The sequence below is a fragment of the Sciurus carolinensis genome, chromosome 3 (genome assembly GCF_902686445.1).
Source record: "Sciurus carolinensis chromosome 3, mSciCar1.2, whole genome shotgun sequence".
Lineage (NCBI taxonomy): Eukaryota > Metazoa > Chordata > Mammalia > Rodentia > Sciuridae > Sciurus > Sciurus carolinensis.
In genome coordinates this window covers 27,931,460-27,954,725 of record NC_062215.1, presented here as the reverse complement: position 1 = coordinate 27,954,725, position 23,266 = coordinate 27,931,460, and positions in this window count along the sequence as shown.

Genomic DNA, 23,266 nt, shown 5'->3' with positions numbered 1-23,266 from the left:
TGACTGTGATACTTAAAAAAAAAAAAAAAAAAGATGATTTGGAGTCTCATGAAGTCCCATTGGCTTAATATTGAAAGAAATGAGGATTCAAACAGCATTTTGCGGAAGAACCAGCTATTAACAATGACACCCTGAAGCCAATTCACAAGTCCGACACAGGAGATTTCATGGAAAGTACATCCTGCAGAAATAAATGAAAGGATGCATTGTTCAAGACTGGTTCTGAGCTTGGTTTTCCTCTAATTATTCAGAGGATCACATGCTACAAATATTTTTTATTCAGGTACCTCCTACTATCTAAACACAATGCCCCAGAGCAAACAGACTATGTCCATCTGCTTGGAACATAAAGAAGCTTGCTACTTCTGGGGTTAGGAAAGAACTAGCCCAACTCACGTCTCTAGATGAAGAAAACACCTTCACTGTTTCAAGACGAACAGAACTCAGGGATCCTTTGACAGGGACAAATTCTTGACGTTATTTGATGTCCCCTCACTCTTTTGACATCTGAATTTTCTCAGAGTAGTGATGTGCTGTGTTTCCATTGTGCTCTCTCCTTTATTTGGAGGGAATTGGTTCATGGAATTCACAAATTGGTTGAAAATCTATGCAGCCAACTCTAATCTAATTCTAATCATCATTAAAAAAAATTAGGATCTGTGTCATTCAGGAAGAGGAAAACAGGAGTTAAGATAATGTATCTCCCTGACATCACCTTGCAATTCACAATAGCACAATGTGTAGTGCACAATTGGTACAAATTGAAAACCAAATGCCAGGTTCAGAAAATGGTATCAAACACCACAGTGGCAGAATCAAGAGAAAAGGTGTAATTCAATTCATATCATTACATACCAAAAAATAAGGAATCTTTTTAGTGTTGACAAAGTTTTAGCATATTGACAAATGTGAGCATATTTATCTAACATTAGCATATTGCAATAAGACTTTTGTCATTATTGTATGATACTGTTAACTGTCACTCCTTTGTCATCTTTGTAAAAATCATGTCACTGTTGCCTCTGTATCATCTCAATCCAGGGAGATTGAAAAGAGGAGTTCTGCCTTCTCCGATTCCTGCTCTCTCCCCTCAATGTACATTTTGCAGAACTGCAGATATGTAAATGTTGATTGAGTTACACTAAAACACGAGCTCATTAAGAGTCTAAAGATAAATTTAAACAGAATTCTCCTTGGCATCTTGTTCTTAAATATCAAAAGGAGGAGATTTTATGGTTATTTGTTTTCTATGCTCACATTCACAGAGAAAAAAAATTCTAAATAATTTTGCCTGATAATCCTCCTTCTAATTATTTTCATTTCCACTGCCATACCATCATGAGTACAACAACATATTAGTTGTATAATTATCATTCTATGTAGAGTGTGTTCTAGCTCTTGTATAACTTTGATCTCATTTCATTACATTAACAAAATTAATCAATATCTGCAGAAAAAACACTTAAATCTCTCTCAAAGTTTTCTGCATTCAAAATAAATGCATCTACAGAGACTTAACATGTGTGAAACAACCACCAACCTGCCTGACTACCTTTTTGAAACACTACTTTTTTCCTAATCTGAAACAATTATATAAATTTGAAAAATAAATTTTTCTAAAGACATGTAAAATGCCAGTTCAGTTTTCACTTTATTTGTAGACAGAAATTTTTGAAATTGAAATAGAATACAAACCATTTTATAACTCTAAAAACAAAAGAGTAGGGCACATTCTCATAATGCAATAAGAATGATAAACTAACAACAAAGAATTTTAGGGAAATAATACTGTCTCCAAATGTAAGACAGCTGAGAGGAGGCGGATGAAGATAGCACTTTAAAAGGAGTGATACTAAACACTGCACAGACACACAGTCATGACCAGTAAACCAATAACAGAGGAAAAGTGAAATCAAAAGGATACAAAGAGAAGAGTAAATGGCTAAATAGAAACTGAGCTAAATAAATTCAAATCCAGTTGACGATTTACTGTTTGCAATGTAAATAATCTTAACATTCCAGTTTAAAATCAGGGGTTCTCAGATTGGATTTGAAGGAAAAAAATTCCAATGGATGGAAACTCATATGTATTAACACACAAACCCTTCATGCACAGTCATGTGTGTGTGCAAAGTGAAAGAATAGAAAGTGATCTACCATGTAAAGGCATGCACTCAAGACTAAGCAAAAGATATCTTCAGTGCATATGTTAAGAGCAGAGAAATTAGATGTCAGAGCAAGAAATGCAACCAGAGATAAAGAGGAAAAATTTCATAATAATATAGAAATCAATTGATCAAGATGATTTAAAGAATCCAAATGTGTATGTGCTCAATAGGAGGGGAGAAACTACACAAAATATGTGAAATAAAATTTTTTACAAATGAAATATTTACTGACATAATAATAATAATAATATTATTATATTAGAACTCAAAATATTTGGAAATTAAATAAAACACTTATACATAATCCCTGGATAAAATAAGAAAACTCATGGGAGACAGAAAATAGTTAAACCTTAAGGAAAATAAAACATCTAAATTTGTGGGATGTAGCAGAAGCAGTGTTTAGAGGAAAATACAGAGTATTAAATGTGTATATTAGAAAAGAAGTTGAGTTTCAAATAGAAAAACCTCAGATTCCATCTTAAGAAACTATGAAAAGATGATGAAATTAACCCCAAAACATGAAGAAGGAAATAAATAATAAAGATAAAAATAAAATTAATGAAATAAGAAACCAAGTTACAGTGAAGAAAAGTAATGAAACTAAAAGCTGGTTCTTCAAATAAATTCCTGTTGGTTGCCAGAGGTTGAAGAAGGAGAGATGGGGAGATCGATTAACAGGTACCAAGCCACAGGCAGATGGGAGCAAGAAATTAGGGTGTGCTATTGTATCGTGGAGTCAATATGGATTACAATTATGTGCCACATATTTTTAAAAACTGTAGAAATGATTTTGAATATTTCTACCATGAAATTATAAATATTTGAACAGATATTTTAACCTGTTTAAACATTATACAACGTATACATGTATTAAAACATCACATGGTACTCTATTCATATATATAATTTTTATATTTTTAATGTATCAGTTGAAAATTTAATTTTCTAAGAAACAGTGGCACATGCCTATAATCCCAGGGATTCAGGAGACTGAGGCAGTAGGATTTCAAGTTCAAGACTGGCCTTGGTAATTTAGCCATATCCTAAGGAATTTCAATGAAACCCTGCTTCAAAATAAAAAAATAAAAAGGACTGAGAAAGGCCAGTTGCTGTGCACACTGGTAATCCCAGCATCCTGGAAGATTGAGCCAGGAGGATCATGAGTTCAAAGCCCGCCTCAGCAAAAGCAAGGTGCTAAGCAACTCAGTGAGACCCTGTCTCTAAAAAAATACAAAATAGGTCTGGGGATGTGGCTCAGTGGTTGAGGACCCCTGAGTTCAATCTCTGATACTTCCCCACCCAAAACAAAAGGGCTGAGAATATAGCTCAGTGGTTAAGCACCCTGAGTTCAACTCAATTCCTGATACCAATACTACTACTAATAATAACAATAATAAATAATAGTAATAATTTTCTTAAAAGCTTACAACCATCAATTTTCGTGATAAAGTATGTTGACTCTACAAATTGATGCTCCAAAAAGTAAAAAAAAAAAAAAAAATTTCAGTAAAGTTGTTTACCTTCTACCCAGCATGACAAAGAAAAGATGATACACAAATGAACGATATCAGAATGAAAAAGACATTGCTATAAATACTATAAACATCAAAAGATGATAAGTAAATGTTATATAAAAATCTTTATGCCAATACAGTTGAGAACTCAGATGCAATAGATATATTCCTTCGAAGACATAAAGTAACTGAAGAAGAAATAGTTTAGCTGAGTATCTTTTATTTCTATTAAAAAAATTTAGGAGATCCAAGATGGTGGACTAGAGGGTGACTGCATCTTCCGTCGCTCTAGAACTCAGGATTCAAGAAAGGGAGGTATTGAGAGACTCTGACCAACATAGAGCCATGGGGTGAGTCTCTTCCACCGGGTGAAGCTCGGCCCAAGCGGCAGGCCCAGACAGGGGGCAGCTTCTCAGAGCAAGGCAGAGCAACTAGAGTCTTCCCCAAGCAGCCCTGCTCTCTCCGGCGACAGGCCCGATCCACAGCCAGCTCCTCGGAGCAGGCCCGCCCAGTGAGAGCTTTTCCACACAGAGCCAACCCCAAGCCCCAGACCCAGAAGCGGGCCCCTGGCCCACAAGCGGCTTCTGGGACCAGGGCAGGGCAACGAGAGACTTCCCCAAGCAGCCCTGCAACCTCTGGCAGCAGGCAGGGTCCACAGCCAGCTTCTTGGAGCAGGCCCGCCCAGTGAGAGCTTTTCCACACAGAGCCAGCCCTAAGCCCTGAACCCAGCTCACAAGCAGCTTCTGGGACCAAGGCAGGACAGGGAAAGGCTTTCCCTGAGTAACCTGGCTCCCTCAGGCAGGGGCAGGCCCTATCTATACCAGCTTCTAGGAGCAGGACCAACCAGTGAAAGCCTTTCCGCACAGAGCCAGCTTCAAGCCCTGGAACCAGTAGCGGGCTAGGGGCAGCTTTCTTCAGAAGCACTGCATTATCAAGTTCCTCCAAGACTTCAGGCTACTGAAGGCTGGGAGGTGATACATTGGAAATCTACAGGGACACTATAAGCCAATAGAGGAAATCTGCAATATCTCAGGGTCCCACTGACATCTGACCAATATGAGAAAACAAGGGAAGAAAATGTCCCAAACAAACCTAGATACTATATCAATAAAACCCAATGACAGCACAGCAGAAGAAATGTCAGAAAGGGAGTTCAGAATGTACATAATTAAAACAATCAGGGAAGCAAACGAGGAGATGAAAGAGCAAATGCAGGCATTGAAGGAAGAGATGAAAGAGCAAATGCAGGCATTAAATGATCGCACCAATCAACAGTTAAAAGAGCAAGTACAGGAAGCAAGAGATCATTTCAATAAAGAGTTAGAGATACTGAAAAAAAAAAAAACAAACAAAAATCCTTGAAATGAAGGAAACAATAAACCAAGTTAAAAACTCCATAGAAAGCATAACCAATAGGATAGAACACCTGAAAGACACAACCTCAGACACTGAAGATAAATATTTAATCTTGAAAACAAAGTTGACCAAACAGAGAAGATGGTAAGAAATCATGAACAGAATCTACAAGAATTATGGGATGTCATGAAAAGGTCAAATTTAAGAATTATTGGGATTGAGGAAGGTTTAGAGAAACAAACCAAACGAATGAACAATCTGTTCAATGAAATAATATCAGAAAATTTCCCAAATCTGAAGAATGAAATGGAAAACCAGATACAAGAGGCTTATAGGACTCCAAATATACAAAATTACAACAGACCCACACCAAAGCACATTATTATGAAAATACCTAACACACAAAATAAAGACAGAATTTTAAAGGCTGTGAGAGAAAAGAATCAAATTACATTCAGGGGAAAACTAAATAATATCAGCAGATTTTTCAATCCAGACCCTAAAAGCTAGAAGGGCCTAGAACAACATTTACCAAGCCTGGAAAGAAAATGGATACCAACCAAGAATCTTACACCCAGCAAAACTTACTTTCAGATTTGACGATGAAATAAAATCCTACCATGATAAACAAAAGCTAAAAGAATTTACAAAAAGAAAGCTGGCATTATATAACATTCTCAACCAAATATTCCTTGAGGAAGAGATAAAAAACAATGATTCAAAACAAATCAGCAATGGGAGGAACTAGCCTAAAGGAATAGCCAAATAAAGGAGAAACCAAGTCATGTCAAAAAACAAAAATGAGTCAAATATCTGGGAATACAAATCATATCACAATAATAACCCTGAATGTTAATGGCCTGAACTCATCAATCAAAAGACATAGACTGGCAGATTAGATTAAAAAGAAAAATCCAACAATATGCTGCCTGCAAGAGACTCATCTCTTAGAAAGAGATACCCACAGACTAAAGGTGAAACGATGGGAAAAAACATACCATGCACATGGGCACAGCAAAAACGCTGGAGTATCCATCCTCATTTCAGATAATGTGGACTTCAAGCCAAAACTAGTCAGAAGGGATAAAGAAGGACATTACATGCTGCTTAAGGGAAGCAGAAATCAGCAAGACATAACAATCATAAATACCTATGCCCCGAACATTGGCCCATCCATGTACGTCAAACAAATCCTTCTCAATTCCAGAAATCAAATAGACCACAAATAATACTAGGCGATTTTAACACACACCTCTCACCACTGGGTAGATCTTCCAGATAAAAATTGAATAAAGAAACCATAGATCTCAATAACACAATCAACAATTTAGAGTTAAGGGACATATATAGAATATACCATCCAACAAAGAACGATTAAACTTTCTTCTCAGTAGCATATGGATCCTTCCCTAAAATAGACAATATTTTATGCCACAAAGCTACTGTTATCAAATACAAGAAGATAGAGGTACTACCTTGTACTCTATCAGATCATAATGGATTGAAATCAGAAATAAATGGCAGAATAAAAAACAGAAACTTCTCCAATACCTGGAGATTAAAAAATACACTATTATATGATGAATGGATAACAGAAGACATCAGGAGGGAAATAAAAAAATTCTTAGAAGTAAACGAGAACAAAGACACATCATATCAAAATCTCTGGGACACTATGAAAGCAGTACTTAGAGGAAGATTTATTTCATGGAGCGCATTCAACAAAAGAAGTAAAAAATCAACAAATAAACGACTTAACACTACAGCTCAATCCCTAGAAAAAGAAGAACAGATCACCACCAAAAGTAGTAGAAGACAGGAAATAGTTAAAATCAGAGCCAAAATCAACGAAATTGAAACAAAAGAAACAATCGGAAAAATTAACAAAATAAAGAGTTGGTTCTTTGAAAAAATAAACAAAATTGATAAACCCTTAGGCACACTAACAAAGAGAAAGAGAGAAAACTCAAATGACTAAAATTCGGAATGAACAAGGAAATATCACTACAGACTTGAGTGAAATACAACACATAATTAGTAGCTATTTCGAAAATCTATACTCCAACAAAACAGAAAACCTCGAAGACATCAACAGGTTTCTAGAGACATATGAATTACCTAAACTGAACAAGGAGGACATACACAACTTAAATAAATGAATTTCAAGTAATGAAATAGAAGAGGTCATCAAAAGCCTACCAACAAAGAAAAGTCCAGGACCAGATGGGTTCTCAGCCGAATTCTACAAAACCTTTAAAGAAGAGCTCATTCCAATACTCCTCAAAGTATTCCATGAAATAGAAGAGGAGGGAACCCTCCTAAACTCATTCTATGAAGTCAATATTACCCTGATATCTAAACCAGACAGAGACACATCAAGGAAAGAAAATTTCAGACCAATATCCTTAATGAACATTGACACAAAAATTCTCAACAAAATTCAGCAAATCGCATACAAAAATATTTTAAACAGCTAGTGCACCACGATCAAGTGAGTTTTATCCCGGGGATGCAAGGTTGGTTCAACATCCGGAAATCAATAAATGTCATTCACCATATCAACAGACTTAAAGTTAAGAATCACATGATTATTTCGATAGATGCAGAAAAAGCATTCGATAAAATACAGCACCCCTTCATGCTCAAAACAATAGAAAAAATAGGAATAATGGGAACATTTCTTAACATTGTAAAGGCCATCTATATTAAGCTCATGGACAATACCATTCTAAATGGTGAAAAACTGAAAGGATTCCCCCTAAAAACTGGAACAAGGCAGGGATGCCCTCTTTCACCACTTCTATTCAACATCATCCTTGAAACTCTAGCCAGAGCAATTAGACAGACCAAAGAAATAAAGGGGATACAAATAGGAAAAGAAGAACTCAAACTATCTCTGTTCGCTGATGACAGGATTGTATATTTAGAGGAACCCGGAAATTCCACCAGAAAACTTAGAAATCATAAGTGAATTCAGTAAAGTAGCAGGTTACAAGATCAATGCTCATAAATCCAATGCATTTTTATACATAAGTGATGAATCTTCAGAAAGAGAAGTTAGTAAAATTACCCCATTCACAATAGCCTCGAAAAAAATAAAATACTTTGGAATCTATCTTACAAAAGAGGTGAAAGACCTCTACAATGAGAACTACAGAACACTAAAGAAAACAATCAAAGAAAATCTTAGAAGATGGATGTTGGAACTAATGACACGTTAACTAACCCAGACTGACTCCTTACTCTCTGGAGAGTGAGCAAGATCAAGGCTTCAAAGGCGGTTTCAATAGTTAATGACCATAACTTGGACCACCGTCAGGGATTGGTTAACAACAGTTCCGCGAACGTGATCAGCTCCTGCTTGCCATATAGTCCTATGGGACTCGTGCCTGCGTGAACACCCCATGCCTTGCTGACCTTTAAACTGATTGGTTCCCGCCTAGCCCCCACCCTACATAAAAGCTGTGTGACTTCCTCAATAAACGAGTTCCTGCTGTGACTGGTCTCCCTGATGCGTCTGATTGTCCTCTGCCCGGAGGGCTGGGAGCGGGCGGTCAGTCGGCCCTACCTATCCCGGTCTGACCTTGTTAGGGAGTGTCCCCTTCCCTTGTTGCTGGTCGAGAAGAGCAAAGGGGCTTAAGATCCCGATAGATGGAACGATCTCCCATGTTCTTGGATAGGCAGAATTAATATTGTCAAAATGGCCATACTACCAAAGTGCTATACAGATTCAATGCAATTCTAATTAAAATCCCAATAACGTACTCTACAGAAATAGAGCAAGCAATTATGAAATTCATCTGGAAGAATAAGAAACCCAGAATAGCTAAAGCAATCCTTAGCACAAAGAGCAAAACAGGGGGTATCACAATACCAGATCTTCAACTCTACTACAAAGCAATAGTAACAAAAACGGCATGGTATTGGTACCAAAATAGACAGGTAGATCAATGGTACAGAATAGAGGACATGCTCACAAACCCAAATAAATACAATTTTCTCATATTAGACAAAGAGGCCAAAAATATGCAAAGGAGAAAAGATAGCCTCTTCAACAAATGGTGCTGGGAGAATTGGAAATCCATATGCAACAGAATGAAACTAAACCCATATCTCTCACCGTGCACGAAACTCAACTCAAAATGGATCAAGGACCTCGGAATCAGACCAGAGACCCTGCATCTTATAGAAGAAAGAGTAGGTCCAAATCTTCAACATGTCGGCTTAGGATCAGACTTCCTTAACAGGACTGCCATAGCACAATAAATAAAAGCAAGAATCAATAACTGGGATAGATTCAAACTAAAAAGCTTTCTCTCTGCAAAGGAAACTATCAGTAATGTGAAGAGAGAGCCTACAGAGTGGGAGAAAATCTTTGCCACTCATACTTCAGATAGAGTGCTAATTTCCAGTACATATAAAGAACTCAAAAAATTCTACACCAAGAATACAAATAATCCAATCAACAAATGGGCTAAGGAAATGAACAGACACTTCACAGAAGAAGATGTACAAGCAATCAACAGACATGAAAAAATGTTCAACATCTCTAATAATAAGAGAAATGCAAATCAAAACTATACTAAGATTCCATCTCACCCCAATTAGAATGGCAATTATCAAGAATACAAGCAACAATAAGTGTTGGTAAGGATGTGGGGAAAAAGGTACACTCATACATTGCTGGTGGGGTTGCAAATTAGTGCAGCCAATCTGGAAAGCAGTGTGGAGATTCCTCAGAAAGCTTGCAATGGAACCACCATTTGACCCAGCTATCCCACTCTTTGGCCTATACCCAAAGGACTTAAAATCAGCATACTACAGAGATACAGCCACATCAATGTTCAGAACTGCTCAATTCACAATAGCCAGATTGTGGTACCAACCTAGATGTCCTTCAATTGATGAATGGATAAAGAAACTGTGGTATATTTATACAATAGAATATTACTCAGCCATAAAGAATAATAAAATTATGGCATTTGCAGGCAAATGGATGAAATTGGAGAATATTATGTTAAGTGAGATAAGCCAATCTCAAAAAACCAAAGTACGAATGATCTTGCTGATAAGCAGATGATGACACATAATGAGGTGTGGGAGGAGTTAGTGTTAGGGTTAGGGTTAGGTTTAGAATTAGGGTTAGGGAGGGGGGCAAGCATGGAGGAAGGAAGGACTGTATAGAGAGAAAAAGGGGGTGGGAGGGGAGGGGGGAAGGAAAAAATAACAGAATGAATCAAACCACATTACCCTATGTAAATGTATGATTACACAAATGGTATGCCTTTACTCCATGTACAAACAGAAACAACATGTATCCCATTTGTTTACAATAAAAAATAAAATAAAATAAAATAAAAATTTAGTGCTGGGGATCTAGCTCCATTGGTAGAGTGCTTGCCTCACAGGTGCATTCCTCTTTCATTGAAGTTCAATCCCCAGCACCACAAAAAAAAAAAAAAAATTAATTCAAAATTCAAAATCATACCCAAAGGTAACAACAATCTGAGGTGGTTTCACTGGTGAATTATACTAAATATTTAGGCAATAAATAATGCCAATTCTTCACATCCAGAAAATAAAAATAAAACTTTTCATTTTGTGAAGTCAGGATTACCCTGATATCACAATCAGCAAAGATTTTGAAGAAACCCAGGTATCTTTTTTTTTCCATGAACCAGAATACCACGAATCTACCACTGCATGCATCTAACATTATTTTCTGTTTACTAGCAGGTTTCACTTATTAAACTAAAACCAACTTTAGAACAAGGGTTATTTCTTTTTCTTTTTTTTTTCTTTTTTCTTTTTTTGATACTGGGGATTGAACTCAGGGGCACTCAACCACTGAGCCACATCCCCAGCCCTATTTTGTATTTTATTTTATTTAGAGACAGGGTCTCACTGAATTGCTTAGCACCTAGCCATTTCCAAGGCTGGCTTTGAACTCACGATCCTCCTGCCTCAGCCTCCTGAGCTGCTGGGATTACAGGTGTGCACCACCACTTCTGGCTATTTCTCTTTCCTATTTGCCTCCTCAATATCTGCAGGTGTGAATTACCAAATAAGTGGCTCAAGTGGATGCTAGTTCTCAGAGGTAGAAAGTTCCCCTTTCGTTGAAGTTCAATACTGAATTATAATCACCTTTGATCAGCTAGCTTTTTCAAAAATCCACTGGGTTTCTCTACAGTTTCCTAATTAGTTGAATGTTTTGATGAATGGTATTTACATTTTCCAATCAGAGCTCATTGTCAGACTAATAAATGCTTTACTTTCCATGATTTTCCAAATCTAATGAAATAGGTCTCTGCGCCTGGAGAAAGGAGGATATTATTACTCACAGTCGCCCTGTGCAGCAGTTTTGATATTTTGTTGCACAGTTTCCTTCACCTACATCAAGATCCTTTTGGAACAATCAAAGGTCAAATTCATTTTCTCCTTGTCTAACTGTGTCCCGCTAGGTATAGATTTAAGTGTACTAAAATAGCTCTTGTGTTTTGTTGCTCTTGTGCTGTGATTCAAAATGCGCCAGCTATTAATTTCGAAAACACTGGAAAAATGCATGAGACTCCCTGACTGTCTCTTTGTCCCTGCAGGATTCTTGTAAGTGAGCTTGCTTTGCAATGCACAGGACAACCATCCTACCTGGAGCCGGACTACTTCATTATGGAAAGATTCAAGTTCCTCAGAATTACACTTGCATGGAAAATAATTTAAATGGAAAATCCCTTTAGCTATTTTAATGTAAAGGAGTGAGTGCCAAGTGCATATCAAAAAGAAGTAGGCCACTCACTAACAAATACAATATGTAAATAGGCAGAGATGAAAGAATTAGTAACCAAGACTCAAAATATCAGACTCAAGTTGTTTTCATTGATTCTCTATCAAAGACAAAACATTTATTTCCTTAGAAAATGAAATCGTCTTTTGTATCTGTCCTTATTTGTCTTATATGTGGCTCTTTTATCTCCCAGCACTTGGGATTGAACCCAGGGGCTCAAGCAGGCAAGACCATTGCTCTACGAATGAACTACATTCCCAGATCTTTTTATACTTTTATTCTGAGACAAGGGTCTTGCTAAATTGTCCAGGCTGGCCTTGTTCTTGAGATCCTCCTATCCTGTCCTCCAGAGTAGCTGGGATTACAGGTGTGGGACACAGCACCTGGATCAATGTTTAATTTCTTTCTCTTTGTTTTAAAATGGTACTGGAGATAGAACTCGGGGTTTTTTCCACCACTGAGTCACATCCTCATTCTTTTTAATTTTGATTTTGAGACAGAGTCTTGCTAAGTCACTGAGGCTGTCCTTGAACTTGTGATCTTCCTGCCTCAACCTGCAGAGTCGCTGAGATTACAGGTATGGGTCACTGCCCCAGCTTCATATGTGAAAATTTTAAAAACTTACACATTAATTCAACAATCATTCATTCAGAATCTATGCCAGGCACCCTTCCACACACAGGCACACACACATAAAAGTTATATGGTTTCAGGTCAGACCTTGTTCTTGGTCTTGGTTTTGACCTATATCAAGAGCATCATTGCTTCAATACAAATAAGAGAAATATCATTGGAGAAATCACACCCATTTCTGAAATAGTGGACAGAAGGAGACAAAGACTTGAAATAGTAAATAAGTAATGTGGTCCTAATAGCAATTTTAGAATAAAATAACCATGAAGTCCTAGGAATACCTTATCTTATAGTAGTAATAGCAGTAATAAAAGAAGTGCTCAGTCTGAAGGTAGGAGTGAGGTAGTCAGCAGGTGTCTTGACCAATTACAAGTAAACAGCCCTGTGACAAGGAATTTATGTAAATCAATGTTTTTGGTTTTCTCAATAGCACTATCAGGTGAATAGTACTGTTGTTCCCACTTTAGAGATCAGAACAACTGAGTACAGTCAGTCCTCCCTATCTGTAGATTCCTCATCCTCAGATTCAACTGACGATGGATTAAAAATACTCAGAAAAACTTTATAGCTGTCCTGAACATTTATAGCCTTTCTTTTTTTGTCATTATTCCTAAACAATACAGAACAGTTATTGTCATAGCGTTTGCCTTGTATTATTATAAGTAATCTAGAGATGATTAAAGTACGTGGGAGAGTATGTATAGGATGCATGCAAACACTATGCTATTTAATGAGTGGAGTTGAGCATCTGCAGAGTTTAGTACCTGCAGAGCTCCTGGAACCAGTTCCTGATGGAGAGCAAGGGATGATTCTATATGCCACCCTACATAAATCTAGTTTCCCATGGTCACTAGCTAGTATCTAGTCAGACTAGAATAGAAAACCTGAGTGTTGATGTTTCAAAAGCCCATCTAAACAGGATTTAGAGACAAGCAGGACTGGATTAAACTTAGTCTTCATCATTTCCTACTCAGTAAACTTTACAGTGACTTCAGAGCTGGGCCATACTTTACTGTAAAGGGCCAACTCATAAGTGCCGTGGGTTTTGCGGGCCACACAGGCTTTGTTGCAAGTATTTGATGTACCTCTGCAGAATGACAAGGTAGCTGCAGACAATAAGTGCTATTTTATTTCCCAGAGTCTTGCCTTATGTAATAACTCTGAGCTTTGAGTCATTTTATCTGTAAAATGAAGATGATCTTACATTTTGTGTTGTTGTAATTAGTTATATAAACATGCAAAAGATGAGGTATAACAAATATTCGGTGTTCAACATGTTAGCCATTATTATTTATGCTACTTTTAATATTTCACTATTTCTCTTCTCTTGAAGCAACAGATAATCCCTTCAACAAAAGTGTTACCAAAAATGCAAATAGCCCTTTTAAACATAAAGCCAAATGGGTGTGTGTGAGGGGGTGTGAAATATGATGCTATGGAGGGTTACATTAATTAATTCAAATTTTTAGAGAATTTGCAATGCAAAGAATCTTCTAGGTGTTAGAAATGCAAGGATCAGATAAATACAGACTTTATCAAATTAAAGTCTAATAGGGAATTTGACTTTTGTATAAGTAGCTATCTGAAGTTGCATAATGTATTTTCTATTAATACTATTACAGTAGTTATAAATTGTATTATAACAATTGATTTTATTCTCTGATTCTTCCATTATTAGTTTGTGATAATCTTGAAGCCTGAGATAGCCTGTCTCAATGTTTACTATGGATTCTTACTCAAAGCAGTAAGTGTAGCAGAAGAAATGAATACAGATGTCAGACAGGCTATAAAGTTTTGTGAAATCCTGAAATAAAGAGGGAGGTTCTATCTGAATTGATCAATGCTACAAGAAAAAGGAACAGAAATTAAAGTATATCCTAATTTTAATCAATATATATTTTAGCCTTCATAAAATTAAATTGTACACATATTTTAAATTATTTAATCAAATTAATAACATGAGTCTTTTAAGAAAACCTCTATTTGGAAATTTTTAAGATATGGATTCAAAGCAGAAATGTCAAACTTGCTACCTTGAAGTTTCAAAAGGAAAAATGATTACAACAGCATGCTCAACTATAGCTTTTATCAATTATCTTTGATCCAGACATATTAAAGAATATGAGGAATATGAAATAAAGAGTATTAACTTTAGATTATGTAGCAGACATCATTACCCTATGTACATGTATGATTACACAAATTGTATGAATCTACATCATGTACAACCATGGAAATGAAATGATGTACCCCATTTGTGTACAATGAATCAAAATGCAGTCTGTAAAAAATTTAAAAATAAATAAATAATTAAAAAAAAATAGATGGCCAATTTTTTAAAAATTTGTGCTCTTTAAGGAGTGATATTGACCAAATTATATTGTTATATTGTGTGCATGTATAAATAGGTGACAACAAGTCCCATCACTATGTACAACTGTAATGCACCAACAAGAAAATGTGAAAAGAAGAAAAAAAAAAAGACAAAAAACTATGCTCCTTAAACATTCAAGCTTAAAGCTAACTGAACATTTACTTAGAACCACAGATGTGAAACCTAGTGATTATAAGAGCAGTTAACAACTGACGGCAAGAAATTGTTGTTCCTGCACCAAAATACTAAACTTACAAAATTTGAACACTAAAATTTTAATATTAGGACTTCAATAATCTATATTTGTAGTAATTTTTAAGATTGGTTCCTGGATGTTGAAAGTTTATTCCATGATGCAAATATTAAGCTTCAGCTGACTTACAGGTTTTACTGTTCAGCTATTTGGCATTTATCTAAACCACCTACTTGTTGCACTTCAAAACACATGTTCATATTTTTAAAACCAATTTCCCTTTTCTTGTGTCCCTTTTACCTATTGCTCATGCTCTGTATTGATGGTCTTAACTTTAGATTTTAGTGTACAGCTTTTAAAGTATTAGTTCAGGATCATAAAGAGCTAGAAGAGAAGAACTCCAAAAATCTCAGCCTTAAGCTAGGTATACAAATTAATGAGCACTGGAGATGTCCAGTTTTGTAATCAGGAAGTATGTGTGTGGTTTGTGTGCATGTATGTTTGTACATGTGTATTAGCATGTATTTGGTGCAGTACGATCACTTTGGGTTCTATACTCCATCTCACTGCCCATCGGTCTATTCCGTAGGCCAGGTAATTGGATGCTCAAGCATAGGATTTGAAAACCTGAGGAAATAACACAGTAGTCAGGGCATTGGAGAAAGTACTAATGGAAGTAGTATTCACAATCAGATTTCAATTATTGTAGGGACTTTGGGTCAGGTAGGTGGTGGGAGTATAGATTTAAACCTCTTTGAATATCAACATAAAATCAGAGGGTCACTAAATAGCAAAACTAAAGTCCTCACGGATGCCCACTTTTACCACTTCTATTCAACATCATCCTTGAAATTCAAGCCAGAGCAATTAGACAGATCAAAGAAATTAAATAGATAAGACTAGGAAAAGAAGAACTCAGATTCTCACTATTTGCCAATGACATGATTCTTTATTTAGAGGATCCAAAAAATTCGAAGCATATTTCTACTTCTAAATCTAACGAATTTCTAATCATAAGTGATGAATCCTCTGAAAGAGAAATTAGGAAAACTATTCCATTCATAATAACCTCAAAAAAAATATAAAATATTTGGGAGTCATTCTAACAAAAGAGGTAAAATGTCTTTACAATGAAAACTACAGAACATTAAAGATAGCAAGAAAACCTTAGAAGACGGAAAGATCTCCCATGTTCTTGGATAGGCAGAATTAATATTGTCAAAATGTCCATACTACCAAAAGTGCTATACAGATTCAATGCAATTCCAATTAAAATCCCAATGACATACTTCACAGAAATAGAGAAAGCAATCATGAAATTCATTTGGAAGAATAAGAGATCCATAATAGTCAAAGCAATCCATAACAGGAACAGGGAAACAAGAGGTGTCACAATACCAGACCTTCAACTATACTACAGAGCAATAGTAACAAAAACAACATGGTGCTGGCACCAAATCCTGCAGACAGTTTATACTGAAAAAAAAAAAAAAAAAAAAAAAAAAAAGAAATGAGGTGACAAAGCATCTCCTGAACTCCAGAAGTCAAGCGGTAAAGATAGACTTCCAAGAGCCATTTGATTTGCATTCTAACTATCTCTATGCATGAGAACACGGGGAAACAAAAGGACATTTGATGGCCTGAGAACAGCAGGATCTCAAAACAGGCCAGAGATATTCACTAGAATGTAGAGGACCAGCTAAGAACAGGAGCTAAAATGAGAAAGGTGTGATCAGATTTTATTCTGGATCAAGGCAGGGGCTCTGTCATTTTAAAGGAGCTAGAGAGGTTGACAAACTTGGAATATTTAAAACTCCCTTAGAAATCTCACTGGGACTCCCTTTTCACTTAGGAGAAAATGTTGGAAGTGAAATCAAGATTGAACAGAAAAATAATGAGAAGAGGTCCAGATAAACATTGGAGAAGACAATGGAGCCCAAGTAGCTGAGAAAGCAAACCATCATGCTTTCGAACACTTCAGGAAAGCAACAGAAGAGAAACCTCTGTGAAATTATAACTGCTACTCTGAATCATGTATCTCAAAAGTTCAAAAAAGTCAATTTTATAGGTGGTATAAAAGTACCAGTAAAATCTTATATGAAATTTTCACAAAAGAGACTGATCAAGAGACATTTTTTAATAAGTGAAAGAAACACAACAGAAAGACTCAAAGAACAGATCAAAATATTGAACTTCTGTGTTGAAAAGACTTAATAGGCATTAAGAAATAAATATGAGACAAAACAACATAATTCAGAATTAGAAAAACAAATATAGCAGATGATTGGACTTCATAAGTTATTTCAGACATATGATGTTGGATATGTGATACCCAACATCCAGGATAAACTAAATGATTGTGCCTTAAAAAACATAGAAGTTGCTGGGCACCGTGACACATGCCTGGAATTCTAGCAACTTGGATAGCTGTGATAGGAGATAGAGAGTTCAAAGCCAGTCTCAGCAAAAGTGAGACACTAAGTAACTCAGTGAGACCCTATCTCTAAATAAAATACAAAATAGGACTGGGGATGTGGCTCAGTGGTCGAGTGCCCCTGAGTTCAATCCCTGGTACCTTCCCCCCACCAAAAAAAAAAAAAAAAAAAAAAAAAAAAAAATAGAAGGTGCAAAGGAAGAAAAATTGAAAATCAATAAGAAATAAAAGAATAAGATACAAAAAAGTGATTAATATGAAACATAGTAAAGATCCAAATTATAGATGATGAGAGTTTCTGAAAAGTAAAATTAAAAGAATGGATTTCAAATTATAGTTGAAGAAAAAGTACATAACATTAAAAAACACTTGCAACTACATGCCAAGAATGTATACTACATATCCTAGAATGACTAACACAACATATAACATAGAAAAAACTCTCAAATATTAGAGAAAAGAAAGAAATATAAAACCTCCTTGGTATATAAGGAAAAAGTAACTTATAAGGGAAATAAATCATATAGCAATGTGGTGTGCCTGAAGAAACTGAAGTAATATATTTCAGATACTAAGAGATTAAAGAGAGAAGATGTAAGTTAAATATTTTATATCCAGCTAAACTAACTCTTAAGTAAAGGCATATGGTAACATGCAAACACTCAGGGAAATTTACTCCCATGAGTCTTTCCCAAGGAACTTATTAGAGAATGTGTTTCACTCAACCAAAATAAACAGATTCATCAGTCTGAGTTTCAGCTGTAAGCATTAAACATAGCTATCTGCGAAGATCAAATGAAGAGAAAATAGTAGCAATGACTATATACTCAGTTAACATAGATGCAGTGGAATAACTTTTTAAAAAATGGAAGACTAAAGAATGGGGAGAACATATGTAATGATATTTAACTCTTCTCAGTGTTTGTTCTAGCAGTAGTATCATTATTCTGGACTGTGTGTATGTAGTCTGGGCAAGTAAATGATAATTGATATTTTAATGGAATTATCTACTGTGTCCTCGAGAACCAGAATTTTCAATGTGGAAGTAAAAAGATACAGATGTAATATAGAAGGTATCAGATTAAAAAATGACAGTGACAACAACATGTTATATTCCCACATAGTTAAATGTTCAGCAAAATCTAAACTTGAAGAAATTCTACAGGCCAAATGGAGTCACCTCTTCAACAAATGAATTTTAAGGAAAAGAAAAGGATAAAGAGGAAACATAAATTGAAAGAAATTCAAAAGACATTCATATTTTTAAATGTAGAAAAATTGAGTAATAGCATCTAGAGATGCACATTTGAATGAAAAAATTATACAAGTTTTTGATTAATATAAAAGTGAGATAGTAAATACATTTGAGGGAGGGAATGGGTTGAGAACCATTAATGGAGGGGTTTTTCAATTATTGAGATTAGTTATAAGGTATTTATAAAGGTATCTGCCTTATCATAATTCATTATAGCATACATGTTTTGTGTCTGTGTTTTCATTTACAATTAAATGTTTTTAAAAACAAGATTTAAAAACATATTTTTAAAAAGAAGTGAATAAGCACAGTACTGAGAATTCCTAAGTTACTAAGAATGCCCAATGTACCATCTCCTTAGAATCTCCTCAGTTGCTCTGATTTGCTAAGCCTGGTTTCTTAGATTCTCTGTGGATTCTTCTATCAGATTTATTTCCAATTAAATATATATTAAAGAAGCCAGATTATTTGACAAGTAGAATTTCCCACTCTGAACTTTGCTTTTCATACAACAATGAAATATAACATGTTTTCATATTGTAATATATTCCTGTCATATGTAAATATCTACATGCACATTCATTTGTTTACTTACATATATAATGAGACTTCATTTCTATTAAATTATTATTGGCATGGCAGGGATACCTTGGGCAAACTACTTAACTTTCATGGATATCAGTTTCCTCATCAGTGTGATCTGCTTGTGCAGTTGTGTAGTACCATACACAACTCTAAACCCTCAATGAATAATTGCTAGCATTCTTGCTTTTTATGATTGCCTTGTGAAAGGATGAATAAAGGATGGTATGCACTTCCTCAAGTCTAGGCAATTGGAAAGCATCCGGACTGCTGATTATAACAGAGCACCCACAAAGAGAAAGTTTGTGAAACAAATTAATTTAATTCTGCCTTTATGAAATCCACGTTTTGACAACTACTGAATTGTGATTGATCCTTAGAAAATTCTAAGCTGAGAGTAGAGAGTGTATTTCTTCTTCTGAGGTGTCTTTGGCATGCTGGTATTAAGACTTCAAATATCTCCAATGCAAATGCTCAGATTCAATTCTGTCTCTCTCTTGTCACTCTAACAAGAGAAATTAATTAAAGTGATTTCTGTGGGCTCATTAACCCACCAATTACCCATGAAACTTTGATTTGGATATTTGCTACCCCATAATTAGTCAAACATAACGGGAGAGGACTGGATAACAGAGAAATTTAGCTAATGAGCACTCTTTGCCAATTGGACCAACTTCAGTGACAATAGAAAGAAAAGGGTGATGATTATTGGCTAATCAGTGCTTGCTGCCTCCATCACTCATCCCACCTCACCATGCGTGACTCTGTCACCACAGGAATATTCTGTCTGCCCATTTTCTCAGGTGTGACTCTATCTGCCTTTTAATACCTTTAGTAGTGTCATTGTTATCTCCAGCCATTGCTTTCTAGAAGGCAGCAATTGTACATGTATTAACTATCAGTCCTGATGAAATGAACCCACCCTGAGTCACTCTGTATTGTGAAAAATTATGTATTGCAAAATGTTACCCAGCCTCTTCTAGGGCAGGTATTATCAGTAGAACTAATTACTGCTGCAAATCGTGTAGTATTCTGCATTGTAACATAGATCATGAGTAAAAGATGGCATTTAAAAACTGAACATTTGCCTACTGGCTCTTTATCATCAATCAGGTATCCAAGACATGATAGGGCCTCTTTCCGTGTTTGGATTACTCTGAATTTAATCACATTTTCTTTTTGTTTGCCACTTTGCATTTTAAAATATGCAATCATGATTTTAGTATCTCCTAAGCATTGACTGTATATCTCATTCATCTCCAGACCCTCTCAGTCTTCCCTCTACCTTTTTTTTCATTGGCTCAACCTATATAATATTCAAAAGACGCTGATCTAAATGTATTTTCTTTGCTCAGCTAACACATTCTCCCATTTTAACCCATAATTTTCTCCACATTAGAAATAAGAAAAAAGTGGGAATCCACACTCAATGACTTGATTATTGACCATATGGAGAGGAAGGATTGAAACCTGGTCAACAATACAAGACTCAAGCTCAGATTTCACTGTTATTCACGTGACATGAGGGCACATGAATCTCTCATTGTTGAGAAAAGATTTGAGCAAATACAGCTTTAAGATTCTTTTTTCCCCAGGATACAGAACTCCCTTCATTCCTTTAGAAAAGAATATCTAGGATCTGTCCTTGAGATGAATGAGGACTACGATTAAACAAAGACCAGAGGCAGGGAATCTAAGAGAAAAGCACATGCTATTCACTTTATTGCTCTTTGGTGGAGGTGGAGTGCTTCAAATTAAAAAAAAAGAACTAATGATACACTACTATAATATATGACTTCAGCCTAATTCAATGTAATTCTCCATAGGACATATGAGTAAGGAAAAAAAGCACACATACATTTAGAAAGGATAATATATTCGACAAATCAGTGGGCTTGAGAGACAAAAATTAAACTAATAAATTATTTCTCACCTTACAGAAAAAAATAAATCCTAGAAAATTTTAATGTAAAATTACCCATGAGTTTCAAGATTTTTCAATAAAGATAAATGGCTGAGAAAAGATTTTTCTAAGTATAAATGTATGAAAGAAATGAAAAATGTAATCCATTTGGACTTCTGGAGAATTAGAACATCATCACATATATAGAAATCATTTTATGTAGATAACATATCCTTTTGAAGTGTTTTTCACATTGACCAACCAACAAGGAATGGAAATTTTGCATTCCAAATTGACCTATAAGCTACCAGATAGCACAAAGCTAAAGTCTTCTGTGTGTGCTATACATCAGTATTTCAGCAAACCAGGTTCTCACAAAAAGTGCTCACAGATGCAAGGGTAAAATGATAACTAAGATTTAAAATTGTGCTAAATTGGGTCTCTGAGACCCATACCTGACCATACTGGACAAAGACCCTGTAATTTGTATTTTTATTCAACAGCTTAAATCATTTTTATGAATATCAAACTATTCAGGACAGTAATGAGCACAGATCAGCCATTTAATAAATTATAATTGGATTAATTAAACTAAAGCTGTGAATCAAATAAAACACTCCCTCCACACTTGTAATGACTCCCCTTAGAATAAAGAAAAGCCCACACATTTCTAGCTTGTCATTCAAGACTCTCTTTTCATGGACCTCAACTCAAACCCTATGTCATTTGTCTCTGTCTCCTGTCACAGGACCTCCCCAGTCCTCCCACTAAGCACACTGCCCCTCAGTCATCCTGACTACTATAGTATGTTAGGGACGTTCTTCCCCTTTTGTGTAATTCTTCCTGTTTTCACTTCCCTGTGCAGTGTCTTCCTTCAGAATCAATCTCCACCTTCGACCCTGGTCTCTCCAAATACCCATTTGCTCTCAGATCCTATTCTATACTCCATGGCACTTTGCACTTAGTTTATTAAAGCATAAAGCACAATCTGATTTGTAATGATCACTTGTGTGTCTGTATGGATCTGTATGAATAAGGATCTATATGAGGCTGGACTCCAGGGCATAGGAGAGGAGACTGGAATGAAATGGGGGCAGGCATAGCTCATCTCTGATAAAGGAAGGAAGATAGACTTATGCAGCCACTGGAGAAAAGAGATTAGACTTGCAGAGAATAGGAAAGTTCCATGGAGACCTGACAATAGGAAGAGACTTAATCCAAGGGTTGGAGGCAGTCTCAAAAAAATTTGCAGCACTATTCCATGGACTGAATTTAGGAGTTAAAACTTCAGTGTTCTGTAGAGTCTTCAATCTGGAAAACTCTAAAGTTCATGACTCTGACCACTTCTAGAATATTTCTGCTACCTTAAATCTGACTAGTCCCCACTTTTTAATCTCCATCTTATCTGAATGCTCTTTTATTTATGGTGATATTTAGTACTTTCTTGTTGAGTTGACTCTGTTACAATCATTTGAGTTTTTTTCACCTTTTATGTATCATTCTATCAAGATTTCTTTTCCACTACCAAAATCTAGAAAGTTGCTTAAGGGTTATCTGTTCTTTTATTTTTTATGAAAAGCAAATGACTCATTTGTGCCATAAATAAGTTATTATGACAGAGTGGTTACTTCTACGAAACATATGGACTGTGGCTTTCTATCAGAAGTAAATGAGGTGCCAATGATGTCTTTGGGATAAAAGAAGGGCATATTTGACATATTCTAAAACAAGAGTCATGGTTGTTTAGTTGAGAACAGAGTGAACATTTCAGCAAAGGTTGAATGAGGAGACAAGCTAGGTAGCTGTTGGAAGGGTCTAGTCTTAGGATGATGGTGATTTGGATCTGAAATATTATAGTAGAGGATGTAAAAAACATTTGGGTTTTTATTAATGGATAGGATGTGACATATATAAAAAAGTGACCAAAGATTTTTTTTGAACTTGTCAATTAAGGGATGGACTTACCATCAAATGAGATGGGAAAAATTGTGACTGAAGCAAGTTCATAAATGAGGGAGGGAATTTTCCAAAGTTTAATTGGGTATATTAAATTAGGCACCTAGACTGTGG